Raw genomic sequence first — 17,418 nt, 5'->3', positions numbered from 1 at the left:
TCCTAAATGGGCTTCTGGCCCGAAATTGCACAGGCTAAGCCTATACTACAGAGGGGTGACTAGATGCGAAATATTAAATGCCAAAGTAGGGTTAAGAATTTAGATGGTATAGAAAATCTTAGTCACTCCATTCCAAGTCGAGTGGGAATTAATAGAGGGTGATCACTCTTTATTCCCTAAATTACAAATTTTCCAGCAGGGATTTGAACAGAATCCATAGACTCGTCGAAAATTTACATTTAAACAGAAACTTTACAATTTTACATTAAAAAAGAAGTTTGAAACCTTTCCCTCAAGTTATCTGGCCGGAGCTATAATATGTTAAGAGATGTCTGCAGTTACCTTGAGTAGTTGTGCCTTCCGACGATGGCAAGGCCCCTGCCTCCTATTACGCCGTACTCACACTAGACCGGAGAGATGAACATGAGAATACAGCCCTATAGCGCCCAGCTTTTGTATCGACTCAGAGGGGAAAATTCCAGAATTTTAATTGGCTAGAAAAATATACACAAAATTTCTGATCGGTTGGTAACTAAGGAAGAAGGAAGCCGAGAAGTGCTGATAACCTTAACACCTTTAAAAAATCTACAAACACTTAAGGTTCACCAACGTTGACAATAGAAATTTCCCTTAAAATTAACAGTCCGTACTCCAGCCAGAGGGGGTAGATAAGCTGATAGTAGAGAAATCTGAAGATTAAAAATCCAAATATCGTGTGATACATAGTTTAGGATTCATAGCAGAGATGGCCTTCTGGAAGGCGTGCAGTTCAGAGGGACGGAGAAGGTGTACCCGCGGTACAAAATAATGGATAGAAAGAGCATCGTCACAATCACGGTTTTGGCACAGCAGCGACAATATAACTGAGATATTCAATCTAAATACTATATAAAATAACATGTCCTGACTGACTGACTGGTTGATTCACCAGAGCCAAAAAAAAAAACTAACGGACATAACAAAATGAAATTTGGGGATATTGCACCCTGGTGGGGGTATGATAAGCGTCATGCAATTGTAATTATGATGAATTATTGAGGAATATATATTTCATGTTCAGAATAAATAGTATCTTACTGTACAGACAGTAAGAACAGGCCAGGCCGAGATGGCAGGTTTCACCATACCACAGACTCTTGTCTCCAGTGAGATTAACAAACACAATGGGGGGACAGAATTAGGTTTCTCAGAATTTGTCACAACAAGGAAAGAGAGAGGCTAGCTTGTTGCCAAAGTTTTCCTAGCCCGGGGCAGTCTTGGTAGTAGCAACAGCGCAGGGAGCCGTGTGCAAAATTCTGAGAAATGATGGCGAGGTACCTCCATGTAACTAGCCGGAGTGGGACACGGGGTTGGCACTAGAAGAAAAAAATATGAGCCTTCCCGGTCACGTGGGTAAGGTGGACCAATGGAAAAATTCACTTGACCAAAGCAAGGTGACAACTTCGTATTGTAAGAAGCACTAGCGAGGCTAACTCCGTGGATTAAACTTATAAAGAAAAGTGAAGTATCGATTCAGAATAAAGTGGAATTTAGGAACCTTACTATCCCATAAAACTGATATAAAGTTAATAATTGCGGGAGATTGCATGGTGTAATTCTGAGAATTCATGGACGCTATTCGTTGATTGGCTGAAGACAAAGGACGCCACAATAGAGCGCGAAACCCCGAGCCGGGTTACGGCAGCTAAATTCGCGAATATATCCATTACCAGCGAACGATAATAGTTGAGAATTGGTATAGAGCATTTGAGAACATAATTACATCATTGGATCATATATTTAAGCCACCGGCCAAACCGCAAACTGTTGTATGAAGAGATCGGGAATGTGCACCCCAAGATGACCTCCGTTGAACTCGGAAGAGAGGGGATACAAGTATAAATATGAGGTCGTACACTAGGACGAGGGTACTTCTAATATCGTGTTCGAGCGGTCACCACGCCAGGGCTGCGAAAGTACTTCCGATATTGTGTTCGACCCGTGACCACGCCAGTGGTGTGCAAAAAGTACTTCTGACAAAGTGTTCGGGCGGATACCACGCCCGTGGTACGTGACTACTTTTGACAAAGCGTTCGAGCCGTGACTACGAAAGGGGTGCGAGTGTGTACTTACTCATGGAGTAGAGTTCGAAGTATTATATTCTTATATAGTACAGTGATTCATGACGTGATGTAGCTCATATTACAGTATGGAGCAGTATACTAGTATGAAGTGTTTCAAATAGACAGGACTCAGTAAAGCATAACTTACGGAGTGTGAGATTCTACCAACAGATTAGGAAGTGTGTTACATGAGAACGGTCACGAGTGTTTATGTCACCTAGTAAACAGTCGATTCTAAACTGATACCTGGTCAGCTACACGAACGTGAGACGGGAAATTCAAGTGCGCGCACGGGCCGTTGTAAAGGGGATCCCGAGGTATCCCACGTTCCTAGTGTCCGGGAAAGGAATGAAGAATGTAAATTTACATTAAGTGGGCTAGATACAAGGCCGAGAGTGTAAAATTTGTGAATAGAATTTAGGGTGGAAATTATTCCAAAGTGCAACAGCTAATTTATTTGTTTTTATTCAAAATGTGTAAAGTTGAAAAGGGTCAAGGATTAATTCTTCAAGCTGGCATGAACACCAGCGGAATGCATTGCTAAAAACCGGAGGGGCTATGGCTTCTCGTCCGGTTTTAGCAGACTACAATGGCAGAGTTGAGTACCTTTTAATGTATTAATAGATAGCTATCGTTAGGGGGAGGAAATCATATTTTATCATGGTAACTTGATTGTGAAACGAGCCGTTACGGCTCGTATAAATTCAAAGATAGATAGACAAAGGGACAAATTAATATGTAGATTAGATCAAGCACTCATCATAATTTTGAGTATTAAATAGAGTATAGTAGGGTTGAGTTGTTCAGTCAAGTGCTTGAGTTGTGTGCTATGATTATGGAGCACGTTTCACATAAAGATAATGTAAATATTCATTTAGACGTGCTTCCAAAGTGGGTTTCCGTTATCGGAACTTTTATAGATATTAAGGCATGTTGTTAAGATAATCCAGAGGTAGGATTGCCAAGTGATTTAAATTGTTGTGGGACGGAATGAAGTCCATTGATATGTGTGTAAATATCGCGAAGTTCGCCAGTGGACAAAATAATAATAGTCTGTACAAGTGTCGAAGTAGGACATTAGAATTTGGTAATGTGTAAAGGCGTGTTTAATAATAATCTTTGAGAATAAAGGCACGGGCCTAGTTGGATAGTATGATTGCAAATTAAAGTAATTTAAATGTGGAGATCACCTGTGCCGTGAATAATTATAATTTGTGCAGTGAATCCGGTTTTAACACTAAATGTTTGATTTAACGTTTTGTTGGACTCCATAATAATCATAAATAATCTTGGTAGAAACGAGATAGGCACTGTTATAATATGGTCACGCTATGTTTGAGATCCAGAGGGATTTGAGCCAAAGGTTGAGATTTGGAGTTTTGTGGGACAGAAATCCGGCCCCGAAATGAAAGTGAATTGTACTGGTGTTGATGAAGAAATAGATGGATCTTAAGGCCCACATAGAGGTTGTATTTATATACCGGTGTATTGAGTGGTAGAATAGAGTCCACACACCGAGGGTTAATTGGTGAAAATGTTTTGAAGAGTTCCAATGGATAAATGGACTTCAAAAATGAAAAAAAGGAAGGAATAATTTAACACGTGCAGAGATTGGAGGTATTTGCCCAACTGCGAGGTGTTATGGGATTTGAGAATTGTCTTAGGAGCATATGGTCTCCATGAATTAACGGCAGTACGAAAATGAGGTGGCGGATTCGAACACTAGTATGTCCTGACCGATGTGAATTCGGATCTTGGTGATTTCTGTTTGGGAGAGAACGTATGTGACCAAATTATAAAGATGGGGAATAAAAATAAAGATTCTCGAAAGAAGTAATAATAATAATAATATTCCAAGTAAATCATATCTGGATTGATTAGTGCCAAAATAAATAGGAATTGTAAAAGGGGTTATGCGTTAAACATATTAAGAGTGGACTACCGTGTAACAGGCGAAATTATATTTTTTTAATAATAATAATAATAAAAAATAAAAATAGGTACTTTTTATTTTTGGAAGAATTTACTTTTTTTTAAATTTGGACATAATTATGATGTTGGGAGTTGAAATGAACAATTTGAGATTTTTAACTAATAATAATAATAAGGAGAATATTTGAAGAAGGAGAAGAAGAATTATCAACGAAGGTACTTTTATTTATTTCAGATGAAAATAAATAAAATCGCGAAAAGTTGAAATATTAGTCCGAGGATGATTACGGGTTACGATAATCATGATCTCCCCAGATAATAATAATAATAATAATAATAATAATAATAATAATAATAATAATAATAATAATAATAATAATAATAATTAATAAAATATTTTTTTATTTTATTTATTTTTCTTATTATTTCGGAGGCTGATGATGGATAATACTAGGGAAGTCAGCTGGCGAATTAACGGAATAATGTCAATTGGTTGTAAACAATAAGTTAAGTTAATATGTGTAAATGAAGGCAAATCCCTACATCTGGACCATTAGGTTAGAGTCCCTTTGTCGTATTCCTTCAACTAACGATTAGCATATCTTGGTTAGGAACCCGGGGAGAGTTTGTAGTTTCCCGGGTTGGTCTCATCTCAATTAAAGTAGAGGCGATAACATGGTCCATGTGATCGCGCCTACTTAGCCAACAGGTTCTTGGTCCATGATCAGGGCCGATGACCTTCGATGTTAGGCCCCTTTAAACAACAAGCATCATCCTCCATGATCAAATAGGGTCATGGTGTTAACGAAGGTAAATCTGATACCTTCAGATATCAACGGTTCTACCACCAAAATGGAAGGGTGGTCAAAAGTGACAAATATTATGTAATCATTTTTCAGGAATAATTTGCCAAATTACCGGCAAATCAAGGGTCAACAGATTTTGATTGTGTGTAAAAATTTATTTGTTTACTTAAATAAATGCTCCTTTAGCATTTGCAAGGAAACAGTTCCAGGTTCTTGTTCTTGTAGAATAGTAAACCCTTGGTGACCGTTTAAATATCCGTCCCCATTCCTAGGACGGAGCCTTCATAAATTCCCTTTGATCTGAATATATATATAATTTGTGTGTTTCATGATGAGCCTTAAAGTTAGAGATTAGAGTGTCCCGTTCAACCCTGTTGTACTGATTGGATGGCGCCCTTACACTTAGTTTGAGATCTTATATCTCAAAACTTTATATTTTTATTGAGTAGTAGTTGCGATGGATTCGGACCGTAACACTCCCTGAGATAAATGCTGGTTGGGACTCAGGTTTTGAGCGGGTACAATATATTTATATTAAGGAGCAGGTGTTCACTAAGGGAGAATATTTTGATATTCCGTCGCTAAAGGGGAGAAAAATGGGTAATTGTATACATGAGTATACTTATATCTCAAAAACTTAAAAGTTTGCAGTCGTCGAAATTGGTATTTGGAATCTCCCTTAAAAATAAAGAGGGAAGAATTTTTTAGTTTTTGGAAATCCACCAAAGGAATTTAAGAGAAGTGAAAAATGTGTAGAATGCTTTTTATGAGGATACTTATATCTCAAGAACTGATGATGTTACAGACGTGAAAATTGGTATCTGGAACTTCCTTTATAAATAAAGTGAAATTTATTTCTTTGCTATCAGAAAATGCACTAAATGGGGTTAAAAAGTATTGTAAAAAGGTGTTATTTTATTTTTATTGGTGCACTTTTATCTCAAAAACTGATACTACAGACGTGAAAGTAAGTATATAAAATTCCTTTAAAAGTAGACATGTGTTCTTTGTTTTCGAGAAGACTTTTCTCACATGGACTGTCCTATGTCGCATGTTCCGGTGTTACCTCTGCCAGTAGCCTGGTCATCTTAGCCCAAAGAGACAATGCAACGAACGTGGAGAGATGGCGTGGAATTATAGTAGCAGAAGAAGCTTGAGTGCAGGTTTTGAAGGTAGGAAAGATCATAATATGAAGATAAAGTTGGAATTCAAGTCGACAAAATGAGGTAAATATCCATTTATATGTAGAAGTATCATGGGCTGGAAAAACATATAAGGGAAAAGTTCTTTGAAATCAGTTAAGAATTGATTGATTGATTGATTGATTGATTGATTGATTGATTGATTGATTGATCGATTGATTGATTGATTGATTGATTGATTGATTGATTGATTGATTGATTGATTGATTGATTGATTGATTGAACTGAGCGGTCATTAGCCGCTTTTGATCTGGATTAACTTATAGTAAGGAAGACTACCAAACTCACAAGACGGGCGAGGGAGGAAGGAATCGCCTGTGAAAGCCCAGGGTTCAGATGTCGTAATATCACCGAGCTGGAAGAAAACGAAATAGGATGGCCTAAAATGATGCATGGCAACAATTAAGATAACTGACTGACTAGCGTTGTTAGTTGAGGTTTTTCTGTCTCTTCTGCTGACTTTCTTATCCGCTAGATGGCATTATTGATACTATTACAAAACATTAATACATCATCGAGGGGTACATAAGAGTTTGTGTATTATAAAACTCACTGAACAAGCGTAGAGTAATTTTGACAAGTGTGATTGTAATGACTAAATCCAACCTCAGCTGTGAAGTGGACAAACATAACTGTGATCGATATAAACAGCAAAGTAGACTAAGTTTCTTCTCCGAACTCATTGCTTGTTTAGGGAGAGAGAAATCAACCACTTTGTACTTGTGTTTCCTATTATCATTGTTTGAATGACTGCCTATCCGAGGCAGTAAAGCCATGCTCGGTTCATCCGGAAGGAAGTGAGTTTGATTCCACGTCAGGCAGACGAAATATTTAAGAAACGAGATATTCCACTTCCGAATGTTTTCATGGACCCGAGTTTCACCTAACCTACACCAAAAATTAGTACCCACGGGCGTAGAGCTAACCAATCTATCTTACTAAGTCCCGAGGTTACGGACAGCGGAAGCCTTTTCCTTCCATTCTTCCAAGGGCCTTCATGGTCTGTATGGAGATGACTTTGCTTTGCTTTAAAAATTAGTGTATATAAAGGACATTAACAGAATAACCTGGTCACTAGCCACCCTCTACGTCACGTGAATGAAAGGGTTGCTGGTGTTGGTAACAACAAATCCTTTAGTGCGGTTTTACCTGCACTCACTCAGAGGATTGAGCAGTGATGGGGCGATCAGTCGTCATCAAGAAACGAGATTAAATGCTAGTTCATAAAATAGCTATATATTTGAGTCGAATAATTTCTACGAAGGCAAATATTGAATCATCCCACAGTTAGTAAATAGATGAATTTATTGTATATAATACAACGAATTCTTCCGATTAATGATTAATTCCATATGATCCCCATCACATTACCACGCATGTCCAAAGCGTGCTGAAATAATACACTTCAGGGCAATGGGAAATATATGAATTTTTTAAAGACAATTTTGTAGTTTCACATCTAAGAAACGACTTCTTCCATACCTAGTACCTAGTACCTACAGCTTAGCTCACCATTAATATCACCCATGGTAAGGTATACGCTCAATATCAACCAACTGTCTCCATTAGCCAATCAAATCCTATGCAAAAAGCAACAAACCAATTGCTGTCACAATTTTAAGTACAATTTTCACGGAAGTTATAACTTTATGAGTCATAATTCTTTTACTGAAACTTGATTACGCTAGTATCTACAACCTAGACTTGCAATTGTATCCAGAATGTAGACTATTTCACTCTAATGAGCAATTACAGCTTAGGAGTAGGTATCAGATACAATGATGGACATTTATATTGACAAACATGTTGCAGTGAAAATTGATTGCACTTTGAGTTTTTGTTTCACTTAGGTACAAGGCTGTAATCCTTCACCTTTGTTGTTCTCCGTGTGCATAGACCATTTACTGAAAGTTATAAAGTTGGAGGAAGGTAGATAATACCAAGCAGTTTCGCCTATGCTGGCGTCTTGGTCGTAGTGTCAGATTGCTTCTGAAAATCTGCAATCTAGTATCTTGAAAATTGAAAAGACGTTCAGTGAGTGTAATACGAAAATTACGATTTACACCATCAAAGTGAACTCGGGAAGGAAGATCCTGACAGGTGTGAATGTCATTTCGGGAACGCAAAACAAGAACGTAAGGATCATTTCAGTATTTATGATGAGTATTCTCCCAGGACGGTAGTACAGGAAGTGAAACTCAATCAATGTGCAGCAAAGCTCGCAGCTACGGTGTTCTGTAAGAAAAAGGTCACATCTGGGAAGAAGATACTTGTATGTCGGTCTGTTTACAGCTGGATTTTGTTGTACAGGAGAGAAATATGAGTAAAATCAGGATAAGTAATTCCTAAATTAGAGGAAAACGACATGATCGCTGGTACAAACAGATGGCAGGAGGGCACTCGCGAATAAGGAGATAGAGACTAATTTAGGAATGAATTCGATGAATAACTGTGTATGCAAAGTCGGCTTGAAAGGTGGGCTCGTGTTAGGAGAATGGTAGAAGCTACTGTACGTTAACTAGGAGAATAATCGAGGGTAAGAGAACGAGAGGCCGACCAAGGCGATGATGGTTAGATTCGCTTGTGAATGATTTAATGGTAAGGGGTGTGGAACTAGACGAGGCCACAAGCTAGTTGCAAGAAGGTGATTGTGGAGAAGCTTGGTGATCCAATGCTGAAAAGCATAACATTTTGTAATCAAGATGAGTGATGACACGTATTCTCAAAATAATTTCTTTCCTTATCAATTTGAACGCGGTTTGTGCCGTAGGATGCTAACTTTGTCTTTGGGTAATATGTGATTTTTCCAAGTCTTCCTAGTTGTCTTTCGGAAAATACAGATGTAAAAGGAGTGATTAAAGTATACTTAAACATTAATGAATGTCATTTTCGTAAATATTATGTTAGCTTACCGCTGACTGTGGAGCCGGCATTTTTATAGGCTATAACAATATTCAATACACTTCTGTTATTGGAACAAACACATGTTATATCCTTTTTTGTATCCTGGAAACTTTATTCTAGTATAGAAGTATGTGTAAAACCAAAAGGTTAATTTTTATGACTTTTCTCGACCAAGTGCCCTCAATGTACCATCAGATGAAGTATGTTCCTTCTGTTTTGAACTTGGAAAATATTTCCCTAAATTATTATTATTAAACCAAATTCCAAGGCACCATAGATCTGGTGGGCTTCCCATTACCAAACGAACGCTACTCAACCGAAAGCCTGCAGGCTATAAGGTGACGCGTGGTCAGCGAAACGATTCCTCTCGTTCGTTTTTCTTGGCCTGCTGCATTGGATGTCATTATTATTATTGTTAATAGTGTTACTAATAATAGTCTTAAAATTATTAATGTTTTAAGACGCAAATTATCTACGTCATCAGCCCCAAATATAATATAATGTGATAGAATTAAGCCTTAACATTTCTCCACTAGCATAAATGATCATGGATGAGAAAATTACAATACTCAGTCGAACAAAATATCGTTGTATCCTTAAATGAAATAAAGAATGTTGATCAAAATGCATAAAGAGTGAGGAGATATTCTTCAAATTAAAACATTAACAAACTTGAAATACTGAACTTATTATAAGAAAGAGCCGAATGTTATTTACTTAAATAACACATATATGTTTATGTAAGGAATAACGTAAATTTTTAAGACTATATTGATAGCCTTATCAATATGAAACTGGATAAAGTAATTCAGCAATAATAATAATAATAATAATAATAATAATAATAATAATAATAATAATAATAATAATAATAATAATAATAATAATAATAATAGTCTCCGTTTTAAGCCCCACTAACTGACTACTTTTGCGGTTTTTGGAGTACGGAAGAGCAGGACATGATATGAGCTATTTTACGTGTTTGTCAATGTAGACTGGCGTATTCGAGCACCTTCAAACACCAGCGACAGGAACAGCGATCGAACTCACCAACTGAGCCAGTCAATTTCCCCGAGCATTGTGACGATTGGTTAAGCCTTCTTCTCATTCAAGCAGTACAGTCAGTTCTAATAATAACTTCTCTTGAATTGGTTATTATTAATAATGTCGTGTGCCTCTTGCTAACCTGGTGTAAGCCTTGTAATGTAGACCCTCCCGCGTTGGTGGTTGTTATCTGTCGTGTATGGGAAACTGCGCGTTATTGTAGTGGTTCGTTGGGGATAGTAGCCTACAAGCAACCAGTATCCCTGTGTAAATGATCTTATATGGTTAAAATCTCCGACTTGGCCGGGAATCCAACCCGGGACACTCTGAAACGAAGGCGACTACGCTGACCATTCAGCTTAGGTTATTGAATAGTAAGATAATGAAAACACATGGAGAGAAGTTGTTTGTTGTAGGTAGCATCAGAAGCAAGAACATAGTCCTTGCGAAACAACCTGTAACTGGAATTTGGCCCTGATAAACTGAGTCAAAATACTGGAACAAACTCGTGCTTTTAACATCTACAACAATCAATAACGAATCATCGGGGAATCATCACATCAAATTAAGCTTAAATGCCTTGCGTCGATGCAGTCCGGTGTTAATTTTGTCCACACAGCATACATACATGAGTGCAAGACAAGCCGTGCAGATGGCGAACGTGTAGCAGTTTTATTTAATAGAATTACATTGAGTAAGTTTCCTTGAAAGTGTCTAAATTCATGGGCAGAGTTGGTAAATGAGTTACGAGCTTAAAAAATCACGTTTTTATCGAATGAGTAGCAATGACATTTGCTTAAAGTTAAATATTGATCACAATACTCGCTTGAAGTGCAACTGAGTGTTCACATACCTGGGTTGTAGTTCTAGCTCACGGAAATATTAGAACACGATTGCTTTAATAGTCATTTGAGGAGCTACCAATCAAAAGGCATATTGTCCACCTCTGAACAAAATTGAGTTTGATGCAGATTCAGGGAGTAGTTTTCGTTCTCTACACGTTCCCGCATTCAGATTTTATTCATCTGTATATTATAATAGTGAAATAATATCTTGAAAGTGAGCGGTTAAAACAAATCGTATATTGTCCATGCGGGTGACTGAATCAGAACGTATTATGTCCACATATTACCTAACATGGTATCAGTGAAGAAAAGAGAATCATGTTGAAGAAGTCAAAATAAATGGAGTCGGTGATCAGGATGTAAAATTTAAAAAGTAAATTATTATAACTTTGATGACACTTCTAAATCATTCACAACATTGGCGAAACGGGGGCGTACTGACAAACCTGGTCTGCCATTATCAAGCAAGATAAATGAAGAGAAAAAGGAAGATGTAAAGAAATTGCTAACCTCACATCTTAGCAAGGGCCTAACCTCAAATCTCGGCGGGGTCTTACCTCACAATCTGGCAGGGGCCTAACCTCACACCTCGGCTAAGAATAGGGGCTTAACTTCACACTCTAGGTAAGAGCAGGGGCCTAACCTCACACAATAGGTAAGATCAGTGCCCTAACCTCACACTTTGGCAGGGTCCTAACCTCATACCTCACCTAAAACTAGGGGCTTAGCTTCACACTCTAGCTATGAGCAGGGGCCTAACCTCACACTCTGCCACGGGCCTTACCTCATACTCTGGCGAGGGCCAAAACTCACGAATTGAACTTCGCATTCCGACTCTTAGATCGCAGATAAATAAAATAGGAAAGATGACCAAAGCTAGAATCCTCTCTAGCCATTCGTCCGATCCTGACACCCTACAGTTAAAACAGATCGTGAGGGCCAAGAAGCCGCGGAAACGTTTGCAGCACCGCGGCCGTTGGATCACTTACGATCTATTTTAATTGGAAACAAGAACATGTTTCGGTCTTTTCCAAATTATTAAACACTTCTCTCACTAAATACCTTCAAAATTCAACCCCTGAAAGAGGCCGTTTGTTAAGAAGGGTTACTCCTTGAAAAGCAGAGCTCTCCGACTCGAAGTTTGAATTTTTCTCCCCAAGAGAAGAGGGAGTTTCATTTCTGACGAAAGGAAAATACCGCTTTTCAACCAGATCGCTTTCCCCCCGCTAGTGTAGCAAACCAGAGACTTTTCTGGACTCGTTGGCACTCCCAGAAGTAGATCGGCATAGTTTTCGCCCCGAGACTCTCGTGGACTTGCCCTCAACAAAAAAAAAAGTGTTGTTAGTTGATTATTTTCTGTCTCTCCTGCTGCTTTTATTCTCTGCTAGAACACATTATTGATGCAATTATAAAACATTAACCCATCAACGAGGGGTACACAAGAGTTAGTGTATTGTACAACTCATTCAAGAAGGGTATTTCAAGAAGGTACAATAACTATCGCGGAAAATCTGGTATAATTTTTAACACGTGTGATTGTAATGACTATATCCAACCTCAGCTGTGAGGTGGCCAAACGTGACTGTGATTGATATAAACAGCAAAGTAGGCTCAATTTCTTCTCCGCACGCATTCCTTGTTTACGCAGTGAGAAATCAACCACTATGTATTTGTGTTTCATATTATCGTTGAATGAATGGTTGCCTGCCCGAGGTGGTAAAGGCATGTTCGGTTCATCCGGAAGGAAATTAGTTCGATTCCACGTCAGGAAGACGAAATATTGAAAAACGAGATATTACCACTTCCGGATGTGCGCATGGCGCTGAGGTTCACTCATCATACACCAAAAATGAGTACCAAGCGGGCGTAGATCTAACCAAATTATCTTGCCAAGAGCCGAGGTTACGAACAGTGGAAGCCATTTCCTTCCACGGTTTCAAGGACCTTCATGGCCTGTACGGAGAAGACTTTGCTTTGGTTTAATGATCATTGTTTAAAAAGAACATTAACAGGAAATATCTCTTCTACGTTGATCGAAAATTTGAAAGGTCAGTCCAGGAAAAAATCCGATTTTCAAAATCTGATTCAAAATGACCTAGTCACAAGCCATCCTCTTCGTGACGCGAATGAAAGGAACGCCGCTCTTCGTGTTTGTAACCGCAAATCTTTAAGTGCAGTTCTACACGCAGAGTATTGCGCAGAGATGTGGCGATCAGTCGTCATCAAGACACGAGATTAAATGGTAGTTCATAAAACAGCTAGATCTTTCAGCCAAAGAATTACCCATCTACGAAGGGAGATACTGAATCATCCCGAAGCTATTAAATACATCAGTCTGTTATTTAGAATACAATGAATTCTATGGAATAATGTTTCATTCAGTATTAAGCCCATCACATTACCATGTATATCCAGTGCGTGCTGAAACAATACACTTATGGTCAACAGGAAATAAAATATGCATGTTTTAAGGACAATTCTATAGGTTCCCATCTAAGATACCATTTCTTCCAAGACCTAGTACCTCCACCTTTGCTCACCATTAACATCAACCTTGGTAAGATATGCGCTTAATATCAACAGTATATCTCCAAAGATGCAAAGAGCAAAGAACCATACATAGAAATTCCAATTTCTGTCACAATTTTATGTACAAATTTCACGGAAGGTATACATTTTAGAGTAATTATCTTTTTCTGCACCTTGATTACTCTGGTACCTACAGCGAGACTTAAAGTATATCGAAAATGCATTTCCCCTACTGAGGAATTACAGGAATGGAGTAGGTTATCACAGGCAACCATGGATATTTTACATTGACAATCAGGTTGCAGTGAAAATTGATAGCATATTGAGTTCTCGGCTCCAGTCAGAAACAGGGATTAGACAAAGCTGTAATCCTTCATCGTTGTTGTTCTCTGTGTGCATGGATCACTTACTGAAAAGTATAAATTGGGAGGAGGGGATTCAGTTAGGTGGATGTGTACCAAGCAGTTTGATACATGCAGACACTTGGTCTTAGTGACAGATTACTTGTAAAAATCTGCAATCTAGGAACTTATCTTGAAAATTGAAAAGTTTTTCAGTTCGTATAATATGAAAATTATGATTTTCAGGATGAAAGTGACCTCAGGGGGAAGATCCTAAGAGGCGTAATGTCATTTCAAGAAGGCAAAACTAGAAAGTAAGGATCATTTCAGTACTTAGAATGTATATTCTCCCAGGTTGCAAGTATAGCAAGTGAAACTGAATCAACGTGCAGCAAAGCTCACAGTTACAGTCAACTCGACGGTATTCTGTAAGAAAGAGTAACCTCTCGGTCTGTTTCCAGCTATTTTTTGCTGTACGGGAGAAAACGGTGGGTAACATCAGTGTATGTAATTCCTAAATTAGAAGAAACCGACATGAAAACAGTGAGAATGATCGCTGGTATAAATAGACTGGAACAATGGCACGGGGGTACTGACGAATATGGTGATCAAGAATAAGTTAGGAATGAATACGATGAATGATTCTGTATGCAAAAATCGGCTTCGGAGGTGATCTCATGTGAGGAGAACGGTAGAAGATACTGTATGTTACCTAGGAGAATACTCGATGGTAAGAGAAGCAGAGGTCGACCAAGGCAATGATGGTTAGATAAGGGGAGTAGAACTCGACGAGACTACAGAGCTGGTTGCAAGAAGGGAATTGTGGAGAAGCTTGCTGACCGAACGCTGAAAGGCATAATATTCTGTTATGAGGATGAATGATCAAAAGTATTCTCAAGAGATTTCCTTTCCTCAACAATTTGAACGCAGTTTACGCAATAGGTTGTTACTTTTGCTTTTGGGTAGTATGTAATTTTTTCATGTCTTCCAAGTAGTCTTGTGGAAAATATAGATGTTAAGGGTGTGATAAAAATATACTTGGACATGTCATTTTTGTAAATATTATGTTAGCTTACCGCTGACTGTTGAGCCGGCATTTTGATATAACCATTTTCACTACACTTCTGATACAGGAAAATACACTTATTATAGATTTTTTAACCAGGAATACTTATTCTAGCATTGAAGGATGTATAAAATCAAAAGGTTAATTTTTGATGACTTTTCTCGTCCATGTGAGGCAGACGACCGACGATGGAACGGTGAGTTAGAGGGTTCAGTAAATATAGGGCCATATTAAACAAGGTGATTTGTGTTATTTGTGTGACTTGAAGTATCGGAAGGTTTCCACTTGATTGGACATTCTGCTAATAAGATTTTTATTTGAACACCTTTGTCTTAACTTTTCAATTTACACAATTGAAAATTTTCAAGAGAGTAGTCTGCTCGGTTCGAGCCAGGTACCTGCATTCAGCATTGGCATTGAACGAGAGACTTCACTAAGAACCAAGACAGGCAGCAAAGAGACCAGCTCCCAGAGCGCACCGCCGTCGACAACCGCTCCAAGGTACGTTAGCGCCCAGGCGAAGACCCAGCCAACCGCGAGCACCTAGCTCTTCAGTACAACGCCACCCGCCGTACACAGACTGTTAATCTACAATCGCTAACTGCCCGCCAATAATAAGGGCGGGAACACAGCACAGCAAGAGAAGACAGAAGCAAGGGCGCCCATACCCGGGGCCAAGGTGGGGCCGCCCCCCCCCCCCCCAGCTCTCAGGGAAAGGCAAAAATCTAGTCTAGTCAGGTGTTTTCCTTTCAAGAAAATGATGTAAAAGTCAGTATTACGTAGAAGCGGTAGTACCGTTCCCCACCAACAGGCAGGGAACACCGTGGGTTATTCTACCACAGAACACAAGTCACCATTTATCTTCCAAAATATTAAAAATACTAGGTACCCCCCAGGTCTGCCGCCCCCCCCCCCGCCCCTACAAACTGACATATGGGCGCTGATGGACAGAAGATAACTTGTTCGGATCTTGTCACGGCGAGTTCTGACATCTATACCTCGCCGGACATTTCCTCACTAAGCAGCGTCAATTAAAATCGAAGCCGCTCCTCCTAGGAGCTGGAAGGTACCAGTGCTTCTTCCCAAACCCAACCAAGTAAATCCCCCTCCCCCTCCCTCCATCAACAAACACCCACCCAGAAGTATGGACAACCCCAGTGGACCGAGCAGCTGGAGCCCATATTCAGACTTCAACCTACCTCTCACAATCACATTCAATCCAACCGAAGCTCGTGACTTTGTTATCGCCGGACCAAGGGAACACACCCAGGAAAATTGAATTCAGTTCAGACAGTCAACCGCTTCAGTCCTGTGTACCATAACCCAACTTATCCACAGTATTGAAGAACACGCCGCTTCAGTCCTGTGCACCATAACCCAACTTATCCACAGTATTGAAGAACACACTGCTTCAGTCCTGTGCACCATAACCCACCTTATCCACAGTATTGAAGAACACACCGCTTCAGTCCTGTGCACCATAACCCAACTTATCCACAGTATTGAAGAACACACCGCTTCAGTCCTGTGTACCATAACCCACCTTATCCACAGTATTGAAGAACACACCGCTTCAGTCCTGTGTACCATAACCCACCTTATCCACAGTATTGAAGAACACACCGCTTCAGTCCTGTGCACCATAACCCAACTTATCCACAGTATTGAAGAACACACCGCTTCAGTCCTGTGTACCATAACCCACCTTATCCACAGTATTGAAGAACACACCGCTTCAGTCCTGTGTACCATAACCCACCTTATCCACGGTATTGAAGAACACACCGCTTCAGTCCTGTGTATCATAACTCACCTTATCCACGGTATTGAAGAACACACCGCTTCAGTCCTGTGTAACATAACCCACCTTATCCACAGTATTGAAGAACTCACCACTTCAGTCCTGTGTACCATAACCCACCTTATCCACAGTATTGAAGAACACACCGCTTCAGTTCTGTGTACCCAAACCCACCTTATCCACGGTATTGAAGAACACACCGCTTCAGTCCTGTGTAACATAAACCACTTTATCCACAGTATTGATGAACTCACCACTTCAGTCCTGTGTACCATAACCCACCTTATCCACAGTATTGAAGAACACACCGCTTCAGTCCTGTGTACCATAACCCACCTTATCCACGGTATTGAAGAACACACCGCTTCAGTCATGTGTAACATAACTCACTTTATCCACAGTACTGAAGAACACACCACTTCAGTCCTGTGTAACATAACCCACTTTATCCATAGTATTGAAGAACACACCACTTCAGTCCTGTGTAACATAACCCACCTTATCCACTGTATTGAGAACACACCGCTTCAGTCCTGTGTACCATAACCCACCTTATCCACAGTATTGAAGAACACATCGTTTCAGTCCTGTGTTCCATAACCCAGCTTATCTACAGTATTGGAGAACACACCGCTTCAGTCCTGTGTACCATAACCCACCTTATCCACAGTATTGAAGAACACACCGCTTCAGTCCTGTGTAACATAACCCAGCTTATCCACAGTATTGAAGAACACACCGCTTCAGTCCTGTGTACCATAACCCACCTTATCCACAGTATTGAAGAACACACCGCTTCAGTCCTGTGTACCATAACCCACTTTAGCCACGGTGTTGAAGGACACC

This window comes from Anabrus simplex, chromosome 2 (assembly GCF_040414725.1).
Source record: "Anabrus simplex isolate iqAnaSimp1 chromosome 2, ASM4041472v1, whole genome shotgun sequence".
Classification (NCBI taxonomy): Eukaryota; Metazoa; Arthropoda; class Insecta; order Orthoptera; family Tettigoniidae; genus Anabrus; species Anabrus simplex.
Note: the sequence above shows the minus strand (reverse complement) of the source record.